At 41.4% G+C, this 15045-nt stretch overlaps 1 protein-coding gene across 5 annotated transcripts in view; it reads right to left on the bottom strand.

Moving 5' to 3' along the window:
- Nucleotides 1–14287, bottom strand: part of UBAP2 (ubiquitin associated protein 2) — a 113059-nt gene extending 98772 nt beyond the window's left edge. For 3 of the 5 annotated variants that reach the window (XM_065901577.1, XM_065901576.1, XM_065901572.1), the window contains exon 1: nucleotides 13930–14057. The gene's annotated coding sequence lies outside the window, so the exon portion shown is untranslated. Of the gene's footprint in view, nucleotides 1–9243; nucleotides 9432–13929; nucleotides 14058–14266 lie in introns of those variants that run through there. The other 2 variants (XM_065901575.1, XM_065901573.1) reach the window with 2 other exon arrangements.
- Between the last annotated feature and the right edge of the window lie 758 nt (nucleotides 14288–15045).

Genomic DNA, 15045 nt, shown 5'->3' on the forward strand with positions numbered 1-15045 from the left:
TTAACAGTTTAGTGAATAGCTTTCCACTGTTTTCATTTGTTTTACATCATTGTAATCCACAAGAAATGACTATATCATGCTTTTATCACAGAACATTAACATATAAACTATTATGTAAAAGCAAGGTGGCAATATAATTATAGCACCTACATTACCCTAGTCAGTTGAGAAATTGGGTATATTTCAAGAAAATGAAAGAAAATTCTTTAGGTGTGGAAATGTTTTTGGCTCCAAGCCTTTCTGATATAATTGCCTTCTAAAATGCAGTATTTCTTTTCCCTGGCAAATACAGTACAATAAACATGATTTAACTTTTTCTGATTCTACATCAGTTATTCTAACCATGTGATGGGTAAATGTGAGGAATTAGTTTGAATCTATCTAAATCTGGGGCATGCCCAGGAACTTGCTTTCCTAAATAAACTCATCATATCATTATCTTTCCTGTCTTGGCCTCTTTCTCAAAGTGGCAGCATTTACACATCTGCATGACTTCTGGGCAGCACAGTATGGCCACGTTCCAAAAATATTTCTGAACCCAAGGACAATAGGATCTTTCAGGCTGTTTCCTTGTTTGTTTTAAAATCATCTGCATTGTTTCACTGTCTTGAGGGGGAGAGGCGGCAAGACACCACTTTCCACCTTAAACATTCCTGTGAGAAGCCCTCAAATGTTTCCTCACTTTCTGCAGGTTGTTCTCTGGTAGCCTGCAAGACTAACAGACCACCTTACCTACCTGTAAGCATCCACTGAGCCACTGATGTCAACGTACATTACATCAGACAACGAAAAAAACCACAGAGAAAGAAAATATAAGGCCTATTTCCTGGGTATTAAAAAGTCATAATAAATTGCCAGCTGAATGCTCCCATCTCAAATTCTCCTATCCACATCCTAGTTTGACTTGGCTCTTCCCCAACCACATTCAGCTGCATTTATCCCCACCTACCCTCTCAAGAGAATCTAGTGAAGTCTCAGAGCCATTGGAACACAACAGACATAATGCCAAGAGTAGTCTTAGTCCATGATGAAGACTGAGACATATTTTTGTAAATTTTTTGCCTTCACACCCACACTCCCATTTTGCCACCACCCTCCACTGGAGAAAGATGAACTTCTCACTAGTTGCTCATGCCCAAGGCCTTTATAGCGAAGAGGATAAGCAAGGAAAAGTCACCTTTTTCCTTTGGGTTATTTTCTCTTCCTGAGACCCACTGAGAAAGGGTAGGCTAACCTACCTCACCATTCTTGGGGATACAAGTTCGATACACCAAATCTTTGTTTTAGTCAAGTCATATTGACCAGAACCAGTTACAAAGATAACACTAGGCCAAAACATTATCTTAAACTGTAATGCCAGTTTAATTCTTGCCACTTATTTTCAAGAACAGAAAACCCATAACAATACCCAACATAGGAAAATCTCCAAACTCCTCAAGATGTGAAAAGAACGTCAGGAAATATCCCTATTCAACAGCACTCAAAATATTACCCAGTTTGACCCATAATCACTTAAAAAGTTTTAACCCATTATCTCACATTAATTTACTGTTTTGGCTTTTTGGCAAAGCGGCATCTCTGCTAACCACTCTCATACAGTAAACTGAATAATATACAGTAAACTCGATATTACTGCTGAAAGTGATTAAATCCCAACTATACTTCCTCAACAGACAAAACTTTACAAATCTTCAGTTCTTTTTATTTTTTAGTTGAATCTTAGCTGATTTACAATATTACATTACAAATCTATATTACATTACAAATCTTCAATTCTTACTGAAAACAAATAACAAAATATTTCAAGTTACTCTCATTTTTCACAAATCATTTAAACATTTGACACTCAATTGTTACAAATACATAAACATTTCCCAATTGATTTAAAAGATTCAGTATATTCATTGTTAAGCTATTCGAAAATAGCTCTATCATAAGGCAAAAACATAAACATTAATTTTTTAAGTACTTCATACCCACAGCTTTTCCTTACAGTTCTTCAACTTTCCTCAAGCAGCCCTGAACTGCTTGACTTTTTTCCCTTTCTTTAAAGCACATTTGTTTTATTCTAACGGCATCTTTATTACTGTTTCGCTCATGCCAAAAGCAACTTTTTAAAAAATGTCAGTTACCTGAAGAATGTACCTACCAAAACAGTCACGCAATCCATGTAAATGTTAACACACCTGTCACTTATGTACCAGGCTCAGTTTTCATTCAAACCAAACAGAAAACTCCTTAGTGAGGAAATCTCCAACAGCTACACTGAGAAAATATTCCATATTCAAAACCTGTTCAACTATTCTCTACATCCAGATTTTTAAAAACAATGGCTTAGAAAAATTACCTTCTCAGTCCTCTTAGAAACTGCATGTTCTATCTTGCAAGCAGTGACTACATAAGCTATTTTTCTCAAAAAGAATACACTCGCTGCCTCCATTTCCTCACCAATCATCTCCTTGACTTTCAATCTGGTTTCCACCACCTTAACACTCCAACAAAAGGAAAGATACTATTCCCCCAAGTCATCACTGACTCCTAGTAATTGTCAAACCTCTCTTGTTCTCATCATTCTTTCACCTATCTCTGGCATGTGGCACATTGTGTAACTTTTTCTCTTGGTTTCTCAGATAATACACCATCTTAATTCTCCCTTGTTTTCAAATGCTCAGCAGCATCACATCTTTCTCCCACCTCTGAAAGAATATTGTTCAATTCTTAAGCACGTTCTCCCTTCCCACAGAAATGTTATGCCCTACTGGCATCAATTATTACTTTCAACTTCAAAGCAAAAGCTAAAGACTGTCTCTCCAGAGACTCAACCTCCAAGTAACTGCCTATTAGATAGTTCCACCTATAATGGAGTTCATCCAAAACGACCTTACTTGAAGATTTCCAAAATTTTCCAAGTAGCCAACAGCATTTTCCAAGTGTTCCAGAGCTCAAAACCTTTAAGCCATTCTTTTAATGAACCACTCCCTCCTATACCAATTTAAGGATTTAAGGCCTTAAATCTATGCCTTTCTTTACATTCTCTGCCATCAACTTACAACAGGAACCTGATTAAGGGTTATTGTTTATACTTAAAGTCTCTAAGGTTCTAAGCAGGTCTAAGGCATCTTTATCAACTAGAGTATCAGTAATTGCCGCTTCTCTACTTCACTGAAATGACATACCCCTATTTACCTGTCTGAACTATCTTAATTATGAAACTAATGCCAAAGTGGATCAAAATGTTTAATCTTTCGGAATACTGCTAAACTCTATCAAACAACAATGTCACTTGGGTTTCCCTGGTGGCTCAGCAGTAAAGAATCCACCTGCCCATAGGAAGAACCCCTGGAGGAGGAAATGGCAAAGCACTCCACTATTCTTGCCAGGGAAATCCCAGGGACAGAGGAGCATGGCCAGCTACAGTCCATGGGGCCACAAAGAGGAGGACACAACTGAGCAACTAAATGACAACAAACTTCATTAGCTTCTGTTCACAGACCATCAATCATCACAAATACAAGGTCTTTATTCTGTTCTGATCCCTACGCTTTGATCCAATCGGCCTTGTCATTCTTCCAAACTGCACCTGGTTTGGTTTTGTTTTGGCTGCACCAGATCTTAGTGGCGGCATGTGGGATCTAGTTCCCTGACCAGGGATCAAACCCAGGCCCCCGGAATTGGGAGCATGGAGTCTTAGCCACTGGACCACCACGGAAGTTCCTATGTTGCTTTTTGCATCAACCCTTCATAATACGTATTTTCTCAACAGCATAGTGAACATATCTCCATTTTCTCATTTTCTGCCCTTCAATGTAAACAGCGATCAGTCTTTACTTGATGTCCATAATAATTATGATTATTTTAGTGTTACTTAACAATATAGTAACCAGCTCTACTTGAGAGCAGCTTGAGTTCTGAAGTGTAATTTTACAGCCTCCCTGTCATTCTTAGAAGTGCTAGTGTGCTATCAACTGCCGCTTCTCACCTTCCTCAAAGGACGCACCCAAGCTGGCAGAGAGCTTACAGACCAGCTCACCACGCTGATGAGAACAGCTAGTAAAATCAGAATGAAAAACTAAAGCAAAGGCAAGTGTGCTGCTTTGTTTTTAAACCACAGAAACCAAGTCCAACCAAACCAGTGACTAAATTCTAACACATAAAGCAGATAAAGTGAAATGGGTCTAGAGGAACTAGGTACAGTTCACAGGCCCCACCTGCATCTATCCATTCCTCATTCCCCGGCCATTACAAAACCCCAGCCTTACGTACCACAAATGTGGACATTGTTTGACTTATCAGCTAGCACTTGGCTGTATTCCTGACAGAAGTATTTCAGATAGATAAAGTAGTATAGTATTATGATTAGGAGTACAGGCTTGGAAATCGCAGAAATTACTAGATTAAGTAACCTTGAGAATTTTACTCTTTCTCAAGTCTGTAAGGAGTACCACACAAGATAATGTACCTCATATTGCTAAACTAGATCATAACTGGTAGCACCTATAGGATATTAAAGTACATTGACCACTTTTTTTGGTTAATTCTGTTTCAAAATATTATAGATTTATTCAAACAATTTAAATAACTTTACTGAGGTATAATGGGCATTGTATAATCCACCCTTCTAAAGTGTACAATTCAGTGATTTGTAGTATTCATGAAGCTGTACAATTATCACTACAGGCCAAACGTCACCACAACAAAACCCTTCGTGACCCTGGTCATTTCTTTGTCCCACAGATGTCTGGACCAGAGTATATACATTGGTTCAGGGTATGCGAGCTACGCCCCATTACAGCTGGGATCTTTTGGCAACATGAGATAAGCATTAGAACAATTAAACAGCTCAAACTGCCTTTTAAAAAAATGAAAGTTGAAAGTTCTTTGGTTAAAATAGTAAATGGCCTACTTTAGCTAACAAGAATTTTATTCCTGTTACCACTACCTGGAATGTTCTGTACAGGGGTATTTTTTCCACCATTACCTTAGCACTCCCAATCACAAGGAATTAAAAAGGTACTAAATAAGGTGAAGTACCTAAGCTAAGAATTTTTTTAAGAGGTCATCTGATCTTCAACAATTCAAAGCAGCATTTCAACAAGTAACTGATATTACAGGAAATTTCTCTTCAAAATAAAATGAGATCTTGATTGGAGGAGAAATGCTTAAACATCCAGTAAGTTCCAATAAAACACTTACCCAAAAAAATGTTGAAAGCTACCAACTTACATTATACCAACTTACATTAAGAATAACTTTGCTTCTCTTTTACTAGTGGCTACAAATAAACTACCAAGTCAAGGCCAAACAAATGATACAATAACACAGTAACCCAAATAACACCAAATTCCAATAAAACTTCATTATGATGAAATTCAAAATGTTTTAACAAAAGAAACAATTGTAACTTCAGGAATTTGGGAAGAACCCAAGAGAAGTAAGGCTCAGACTCCTAATACTTCAAGGAAGCCTTGGCCAATACTGGAATCAACTGACAGTGTGTTCTGTCACCCTCAACAGCATCCTGATTCCTAACTGCACTGTCTGTCTTCCCACTGGAATTAAGCACCAAGAGAACAGGGACAGTGCATTATTCACCTACATCCCTAGCATCTAACAACTGCCAACAAGTAGCAGCAGTAAACATTTATTCAAGTGAACACCTGCATAGTAGCATATACCAGTAACATCAAAAAACTATTATTCAGGCCTAATCTGGATTAACCTACATTCTAAGCATTCCAGAGACTTGTCATGAGAATATAATATCTAAAAGTTTTTATAAATATAATAGTTTGGCTTCATTCTCACACATTAAAAAGGGAACTTTGATCAGTGTTTCAAAATTTGGGGTGGGCAAAGGAGTAACTGGATACACTTTGAGCCTTCCAAGAATCCAAGTTACACTTATCCTACAATAAAGTGAAGTTTACTTAACATTTACAAGAATTATCTTAACTAAGTAACAGCATCAAAGAAAGATATGGTTTTTCCAGTAGTCATGTATGGACGTGAGAGTTGAACCATTAGGAAGGCTGAGCACTGAAGAATCAATGCTTTCGAACTGTGGTGCTGGAGAAGACTTGCCAGTCCCTTGGGCTGCAAGATCAAACCAGTCAGTCCTAAAGGAAATCAACCCTGAATGAATATTCACTGGAAGGACTGATGCTGAAGCTGAAGCTCCAATACTTAAGCCATCTGATGCAAAGAGCTGACTCACTGGAAAAGACAGTGATCCTGGGAAAAACTGACAGCAAAAGAAAGGGGCACTAGAAGATAAGATGGTTGGATTAAGGTATCACTGACTCAATGGACACGAGTTTGAGCAAACTCAGGGACATAGTGAAGGACAGAGAATCCTGGCGTGCTGCAGTCACAAAGGGTCAGACAGGACTTAGAGACTGAACAAGTAACAGCAATAGTTAACTCTTGCTTATCAGATGATTTTCTGACTGGCAGTTACATCTGATAAATAATTGAGAAAATAATCACTTAAGAAATGATTATTCAGTAGTGCACTTCAGTGACAATAACTAAATAAGGTAAAAAGAAACAGAAACCCTGATTGAATAAGGAGGTTATAAAGGATATTTTGTGAACAGTTGGGAAAATCTGAATGTGAATGTCAAATTTTATTGACATTATACATTATATTTTAAACAAGCATTCCCTTTCCTAGGTGTAAAGCTGTTATTGTGCCTATTTATGAGCTTTTATTGTGAAGAAACACTTGCTAAGGAAACATTTAGGCGTAAATGTCAAAATATTTGCATTTTACTTTCAAATAATTTAGACTCAAAAGATAAAGCATGGAGTATATATAGAAAACAGTCAATGTGAATATTAAGTAGTAACTCTAGTTCAAAGGTATACATTATACTCATTCAGCTTTTATAGATTTGGAAAATGTCTTTAAATTCAAGAAAACCAAACAAACAAAAAAAAAGAATTAAAACTGCAAAGAGGACAGAAAAACAAAGACAAGTATAGGACCATATGGCAAAAATATACCTGAAACATCCATAATTATCATAAATATGAATGGTCTCCATGCTCCAGTTTTTAAAAGAGAAGTTGGCAGGTTTGTAATAACAAAGCAAAATCCAGCTGTGTGTTGTTCATAAAAGCTCTATCTAAAACATCCCACTAGAATTGGCTAAAACAAAAAATTAAAGCAATACCAAATGTTAGCAAGAATGTGGAGCTCTCACCAACTCAGTCTTTAAGAATTAAGCTCCAGTCGGGTGGAGAGGGAGGTGGGAGAGGGGATCGGGATGGGGAATACGTGTAACTATATGGCTGATTCATGTCAATGTATGACAAAACCCACTGAAATGTTGTGAAATGATTGGCCTCCAACTAATAAAATAATATTTAAAAAAAAAAAAAATTAAGCTCCAATGTCAAACATATCCAATTTATGTACAAATTAAATTTTCCTGTAGGTATCTAGAATGAGACTAGCTATGTAAAATCCTCAAGAGAACTGAGAAAACAGTCACTTTCTATGTTCTGTGGTTCAAATGGTGGCTCAGATGGTAAAGAATCCGCCTGCAATGTGGGAGGAGACCTGGGTTCGATCCCTGGGTTGGGAAGATCCCCTGGAGGAAGGTATAGCAACCCACTCCAGTATTCCTGTCTGGAGAATCCCATGGACAGAGGAGTCTGGGGGCTACAGTCCATGGAGTAGCAAAGAGCTGGACTGAGTGACTAAGCACAGCACACAGTGGTTCAAATGAGGAGCCTACTTCAGAATGACTGACTGTACAATACTACGGGCTTCCCAGGTGGCTCAGTGGTAGAGAGATCCAGGAGACACAGGTTCGATCCCTGATCCAGGAAGATCCCACATGCCGTGGAGCAACTAGGCCCATGTGCCACAACTACTGGAGCCTGTGTTCTAGAGCCCAGTAACTGCAACTACTTAGCCCAAGTGCCACAAGTAATAAAACCCAAAAGCCCTAGAGCCCATGCTCCCCAAGAGAAGCCACTGCAATGAAAAGTCCACACACCACAACCAGAGAAAGTTCATGCAGAGCAACAAAGACCAAGCACAGTCAAAAATGAATAAATTTTTTAAAAATTTTTAAATTTACCTTAAAAAAAAAACCAAACAGAATCCACCTGCAATGCAGGAGATTCGATCCCTGGGTTGGAAAGATCCCTGGATAAGGAAATGGCAACTCACTCCAGTATTCCTGCCTCAGAAATCCCAAGGACAGAGCAGCCTGCGGGGCCACAGTCCATGGGATCACAAAGGGTCAGACACGACTTAGCGACCAAAACAATGCTAATAATTTGGGATTACCTGGTAAAGTTACACATACCCTACAGACAACCCCAAAACTCTACTCTCAGTCATACAATCTCAGCAAACTAGTTTACTTGTTTTGAGGTGGGGTGCAAATGTTCACAAGGAGAATGAGTACAATTTGTAATCAGAAAAAAAAACAAAAAAAAAACTGGAAATGAGACAAACATTCATCACAATAAAATAAGATGTGCCATATCCTTACAATAAAATAACATACTACTGAAAATGATGGAGAAGAATCAATATGGATGAATGTAAAACAATCCCATCTAGATCAAGATTGAAAATGGGCAATACTAAACTATATATTATTTATGGATACATATTGAGTAAAAATTATTCTAAAAAACAGTAAGACCAAAATACAGGGTAATGGTAAACCCCCCTCCCCCCCCCGGGGAAAAAGTAACTTAGGACATGGAATACACAAGGGAGTTTAAAGTGGCATTAATGTTCCATTTCTTGGTTGGTCATTTTATTTCTGGTTTTGAAAACTCCACATGTTTTTTCCTACTTCATACACCTCCTTTGGCATGTAGTTTACATTTTTCAAAAAAAAAAAGTATGCAAGGTATGATCTCATTCTTTTTAAAGTGTACACTTTATCTAGGGAAAAAAGAAAAAAGATTTATACTAAAATGTTAAACCATGATAAGTCACTTTTTTTTTCAAAATTTCTAAAATGCATTTTCTTATGTAAAACAGTCCCAGCCAGCCTGACCCAAAAACCAATCTTAAAATGGAAATTTGTAAATTAACTTGAAAAAAGAGAGGGGGAAGAACTGGTTTGGTCTAGGAAAAAAGTTAGGCTTGTCAATAAATCCTAAAGACAGTTACTTTTTCCCTAGACCTTATTTCAGTTAAATTTGTATTTTTTAAACCCACTTATTCTCATTTATGATCTGACAACATTATTATCAAATGAAAAATCTCACCTTCCCAAGAGCACACAGTACAGCTGAGTAGACATGTACAATACAGAGAGCACTATACACCTTCCCCAAGCCCGTGAGATGGCAAAGATACTTCAGGTTTTCATCTGCTTGCTTAGGAAGTAGCAATGTCACGGTGGCAAACAGAGGCAGAAGGAATACAAGCTCCTCAGCTGAAACTTGCGTGTGGAGTGTTTTTGCATGTGGCTAAAGGAACAGAAGGCAAAAAAGAGAGAGAAAACAAGGGAAAGAGAGAAAGAAGAGGAAAACAGAAGGATGACAGGAATGGAAAGAATTCAAGAAGGCAAAGAGGGAGAAAGACATTAATAGCAAGAAGGAACGCTGAGCTTCTAAAAGTCTCCACAGGTATACCTAGAACTGATTTGATGAGAAGATTGAGACATGGCAACCCACTCCAGTATTCTTGTCTGGAAAATGCCATGAACGGAGGAGCCTGGTCAGCTACAGTCCATGGGTTCACAAAGAGTCAGATACAACCGGGCAACTTCTCTTTCTTTTCTTTCTTTTGCAACATGTAAAAATTTCTAAGTAAAGAGCAAAGCATTAAAGTATTGGGGAAACTCCCTGGCAGTCCAGTGGTTGCTGCTGCTGCTGCTACTGCTAAGTCGCTTCAGTTGTGTCCGACTCTGTGCAACCCTATAGACGGCAGCCCACCGGGCTCCGCCGCCCCTGGGATTCTCCAGGCAAGGACACTGGAGTGGGTTGCCATTTCCTTCTCCAGTGGTTAGGTCTCCACAATTCCACTGCAGAAGGCATGGGTTTGGTCCCTGGTCAGAGAACTAACACCCCAGATATCATGATGTGGACAAATAAATAAAGTATTAGTGGTTATGTATGTAGAGCATAACTTTACATGAGTAGGCTCCTATGTGACAACTTACATAAAAAGTTAATAACAAAAAAAATGAAGGTATAGCAACAAGTCTAAATCCAAATAAAATTCTCTCCTCGACAAATCCTTGAGAATAATCAAAGTTTAATCTAATCAACATACGTTCTATTATTTTTAGAGTTCCAAATGAAAAAAAACAAGCAATGTATTGCTAACACCCTTTAAAAGTAGAGCACTGCCTAGTCTTAAATGAAATACCTACTCTGTGGTCCAAGCCTCATTTCATAAATTAATTCCAAACAGTGAACTGGGTTTCAATTTAATTGAGCTCACAACTCCAGTATGAAAATGAGTTTTCTGAAAACTGAAACACACTATAACACACATGCTATGTCAGCCAGAATTTCACAAGCCTGTTCTTCAAAACCTAGGCCAAGAAATTTCAAAACTAAAATAACTTACTTTCTTTAAAAAGTACAGAGCAAGCATCTTTGAGAGAAACACTGTCAAGAAAACAAACAGAGCGTAGGAGGGGGACTTCCCTGACAGGCCAATGATTAAGACTCTGCACTTCCACTGTAGGGGCACGGGTTCAATCCCTGGTGGGGAAACTTACGATCCCACGCGACACTCAACGTGGCCAAAACAATAAAAATTTTTTAAAAGTAGGAAATTTCAGCATACATAGCTGACATTATAATTGTCAAAACTAATTTGATTCCTGGACTTAAAGAAAAAAGAAAGAAGTCCACTTGATCAGTTCAGTTTAGTCACTCAGTCCTGTCCGACTCTGCGACCCCACGGACTGCAGCACACCAGGCTTCCCTGTCCATCACCAACTCCCAGAGCTTGCTCAAACTCATGTCCATCGAGTCAGTGATGCCATCCAACCATCTCATCCTCTGTCGTCCCCTTCTCCTCCCGCCTTCAATCTTGCCCAGCATCAGGGTCTTTTCCAGTGAGTCAGTTCTTCGAATCAGGTGGCCGAAGTATTGGAGCTTGAGCTTCAGCATCAGTCCTTCCAATGAATATTCAGGACTGATTTCCTTTAAAATTGACAGGCTGGATCTCCCTGCAGTCCAAGGGACTCTCAATAATTGGGTCAAAAATATTTCAAAACCTACCACAGGTTTATAAGGTGATAGTCCCTCTCTTGACCTTACTTCAAGTTATATTCCCACTCTCCTTTTGGGGAAAAGAAAAAAGAGAAAACAACGGTTTCTAAGCTCTGTCAGAGATCCACCTTCTCACCAGTCAACACCACCAGCGCCATATCACTTAGCTTTTAAAGGACACTGCATATACTCGTTAACAACTAAGAGCTAACTGATCATTGCTGACTTATGGCTGCCTCACAAGAAGAAATAAAAGATAGATTTGTTTAAAATCAAAGGAGGACTTTCCTATTGGCCAGTGGTTAAGAATCTGTCAATGCAGGGGACACAAGTGTGATCACTGGATCAGGTTTGATCCTGCAGGCCACAGGGCAACTAAGCCTGTGTGCCAGCACTATCAAAGCCTGTGCTCCCTACAGCCTGTGCTCCACGAGAAGCCACCATTCACCCCAACTAGAAAAGCTCTCATGCAGCAACAAAGACCCATCAAAACCAAATAAATAAAATAAACTTTAAAAAATAATAAAAGCAAAGGAACTTCGCAATCTGTGAATTCGTGCAGACCACTTCTTCTGAGCAGGCATTAATCCTTTAAAATGCACTTACACACACACCCCAAAAAGTTTCTTATGACAGTAACAAAATCTAACAGTAAGTGTTCATTTTTAAAGAGGACTGGGGAGTCAACACTTCAAAAGTAAAGGCTTCTCTTCAGACCAGTTCAAACCTTCAAGACTGGTTTATACTCTCTATATGCAGTTTATACTCATGGGAGCAGAGATAGCAACCAGTTTCTGTCAAAACACAAATAATGAAATAAACCCATTCTCCTCCTGGTTCTCCTACCATGTCTCACCAAACAATAAAAGTCACCCAGGCTAATACCAAGAGACACCACTGGTGAGCACTGCACAGGCTGACCGGTTACCAGGAAAGGGAAGCAGAGGAGTGACCGTTGTTCTAGCCCAGCTCCAAAGGCAGCGCTCTCTGAGACTGCTGGTCCAGCCCATGTATAGAGAGAGGCCAGAGGAAACCAGAGCGGCAGGAAACAGGCAGCAGGGGCAATTACCACAAGCCTTTCCCATGGCCTCATTCCCATGCCACCACTTCCAGTCAAATATTTCAATCATAACAAAAACCTCCCTTCTTTCAATCGTTTTCTTAATTACTGAAGGTCAGAAACAAGGAAGCAGACGGAGGAAATCAGAGCTGTGGGAAACAAGGAGGACAGGAGTGGAGGGAAAAAATCTCACCACACATGCCAACTAGCCTTAAGGAGACAAACTCAGGAGGAACACACTAGAAGCAAGCAGAAAAGTAGTTTGGGAAAAACTAATCACTTTTGCCTCGATAAGTGAAGGTGCCACCGCAATGAGAGGGCAGTCTTAACCAAGGGCTCTGCAAGTAAGAGATGCTGGGGTACGGGAAGACCCTTCATCTCCAGCAAATATATTCCCTTTCCTGAGACAGATCCCACCCCAAGAGTCACCCAATCCTTAGGATTACACTCACCTTCCTTCCACTTTTATTAGACAAACTAAACTACAACTAAAAATTATGAATGTACAACTCATAGTGGAAAAGTGAGGAACACACTAACTACTGACACACCTTTGATTTTAAAAGTATTATTATAATCAAAGAGAAAATATATAGCAATTGGGTTCACTCAAAAAGTGAATTATATGCCCTTCAAATAAAAGATGATCTTTAGGTATCCTGTGGAGACCTTTAAAAGTTCTCAATTGTTAACGGCACACAAGGGCAGAACACAGTAAGGCTAAATACTGGCGGAGACACCTTGAATACACGCAGAAACAATATCCAACAGAGGTGGAAGTAAACTACAGGATTAGGTCAAAGAGGAAATAACAAGAATGATGATGGAATCAACTAACTCCTAGAGATAACAAGGAAGAGACTAGAGCGGTGAGAACAGTGATAGTACCTGAGATACCTGGACAACTAATTAGATTGAAAACCCAGGGGAAAAGGTGGGAATGCCGAGTGGGAAAAGTGATTCAGCGGCAAAGAGAACTGAGATGCAATGCACCAAGGAAAAGAATAACATTTGGAATAAAATAAGAGAGCGCTTTAAGTTTACAAACCCCCTCTCAAACCTACACTAAAGAACAACCGTGACACAGCCAGCCTACAGGAACTAGGACCGAGGAGGAGAACGGTATCCCGAGAGTCTGGCACCAAAGCCTTCCAGAGTGAGGAAGAGAAGTAGAACTGAACTATGCCTCCGGGCTGCCGAGAAAGCCGAGTGTGTGCAGAAGTTGGGCTCTGAGATGTCCAGTTCCAGGACTAGCGACAGGCGTGAACGCGGAAAGGTGGTCAGCGACAGCGAGGCGCGGGAGCTCGAGCGGACAGGCAGGAAGGGACAACGGTGTGAGAAAACCACACCCTCCAGGACAGAAACCCGAAGGGGGGAGGGGTAGGCGCCCCCTGGGGCTGGGTGGGGCTGGGCTGACTAGGAAGGGGTAGGCAGAAAGGGGCGCCGGACAAACAGCGGCGGAGAGGAAGGACAGCACCCAGGCCTGGACGAACTAAGGACGCACGAAGCCGGCGAGGGTAGCTCGGCCCAACCTCAGGGTGGACGCTCGGGCAGTAGAAAGGGCTCTGGAGGAAAGAAGAGCTGAACCCACGTCTACTAAGCGCAAGCTGTAGCGCTCAAGGAGCTGGAACGGGGAAGGAGAGAGAGAAGGTGCCAATTACCGCTGCCGCTCTCGCTGGACCCGGGACCCGCCGCCGCCGCCGCCGCCGCCGCTCGTTACCTGCCAATGTGCCTCTTACAAAGCGGCGGCGGCGGCAGAGTCGGCCCGGCCCGTCACGTGACCCCCGCGTCACGGCTGAAGGAGGAGCCAACACACGTAGCTAGCCGCGCGGCTCATCAGCCCGCCTACTGAGCGCGTTGTTTCCTGTAGCCACCACCCCCGACTCACACCCCAAGAGGCCAACAGCTGCGGGTCAGGGAAGGGCACGCAGATGGAGTCAACGAGGGAGATTTTATGGAGTTTCTCGAACTCGGAGTTCTCAGAGACGTACTACCCACCGCGTCCAGGATGCCCAAGAACAGCTCGTCGTCGCTGTGTGATGACCTCACAAGGCACCTCAGGTCGCTCCCCTGCCTACGGCCGCCTTTCCGTCATCACGTGGTGTGGTCCGACCACTCAAGACAAACCCAGGCTCCCAAACCTTGGGCGAGGGGACTGCGACTCCCAAACGTCAGGCACCCACCACCACATCCTTCCCTCCTGGGTTCGTTAGATGGTGCGCCTCTGACTTCGGTCCGAGGGAAGGCCGAGGCGGAAAGTGGAGGGCTATCACCTGAGACTAATAACAGTGGGCGCCGCCTGCCGGGTGGCTGAGCATCCCTCCTCCTGGGAGATGTAGTTCCGGCGAGGCGTGGGGTTCTGCGACCACGTTCCCGGGCTCGCGCTCCGCCCCGTTCCCTGCGCGGGAAAATGCCAACGGCTCGCCGAGGTAGCCGCTGAGCCCGGCGGGATTCAGGAAGCACCTCCACGGGGCGGGCGGACCTCGCAGCATCTGCCCTGTTCAATGAGGGCTTGAATTCTGCATTCCCAAGCCTCTTCAGCCTGAAAAGACTACAATTTGTTGAAAAGCCTACTCTTGTCGGTCGTCATACAACTTCTTTATTAAGTCATAGACTCAACCCTTTGAGGCAGAAATTGTCCCGGTTTTAAGCGTAGAGCAAGAATTCAGTTTCCCAGCTGAACTGGCCCAAATCCAAATTTTCTATTTCCAAACTGAATAACCTGCCTCTCAAAGTGACCTCACCTGTTTTAACTCCAAGAATTAAGCGTAAAGAAT

Source organism: Muntiacus reevesi, chromosome 10 (assembly GCF_963930625.1).
Source record: "Muntiacus reevesi chromosome 10, mMunRee1.1, whole genome shotgun sequence".
Classification (NCBI taxonomy): domain Eukaryota; kingdom Metazoa; phylum Chordata; class Mammalia; order Artiodactyla; family Cervidae; genus Muntiacus; species Muntiacus reevesi.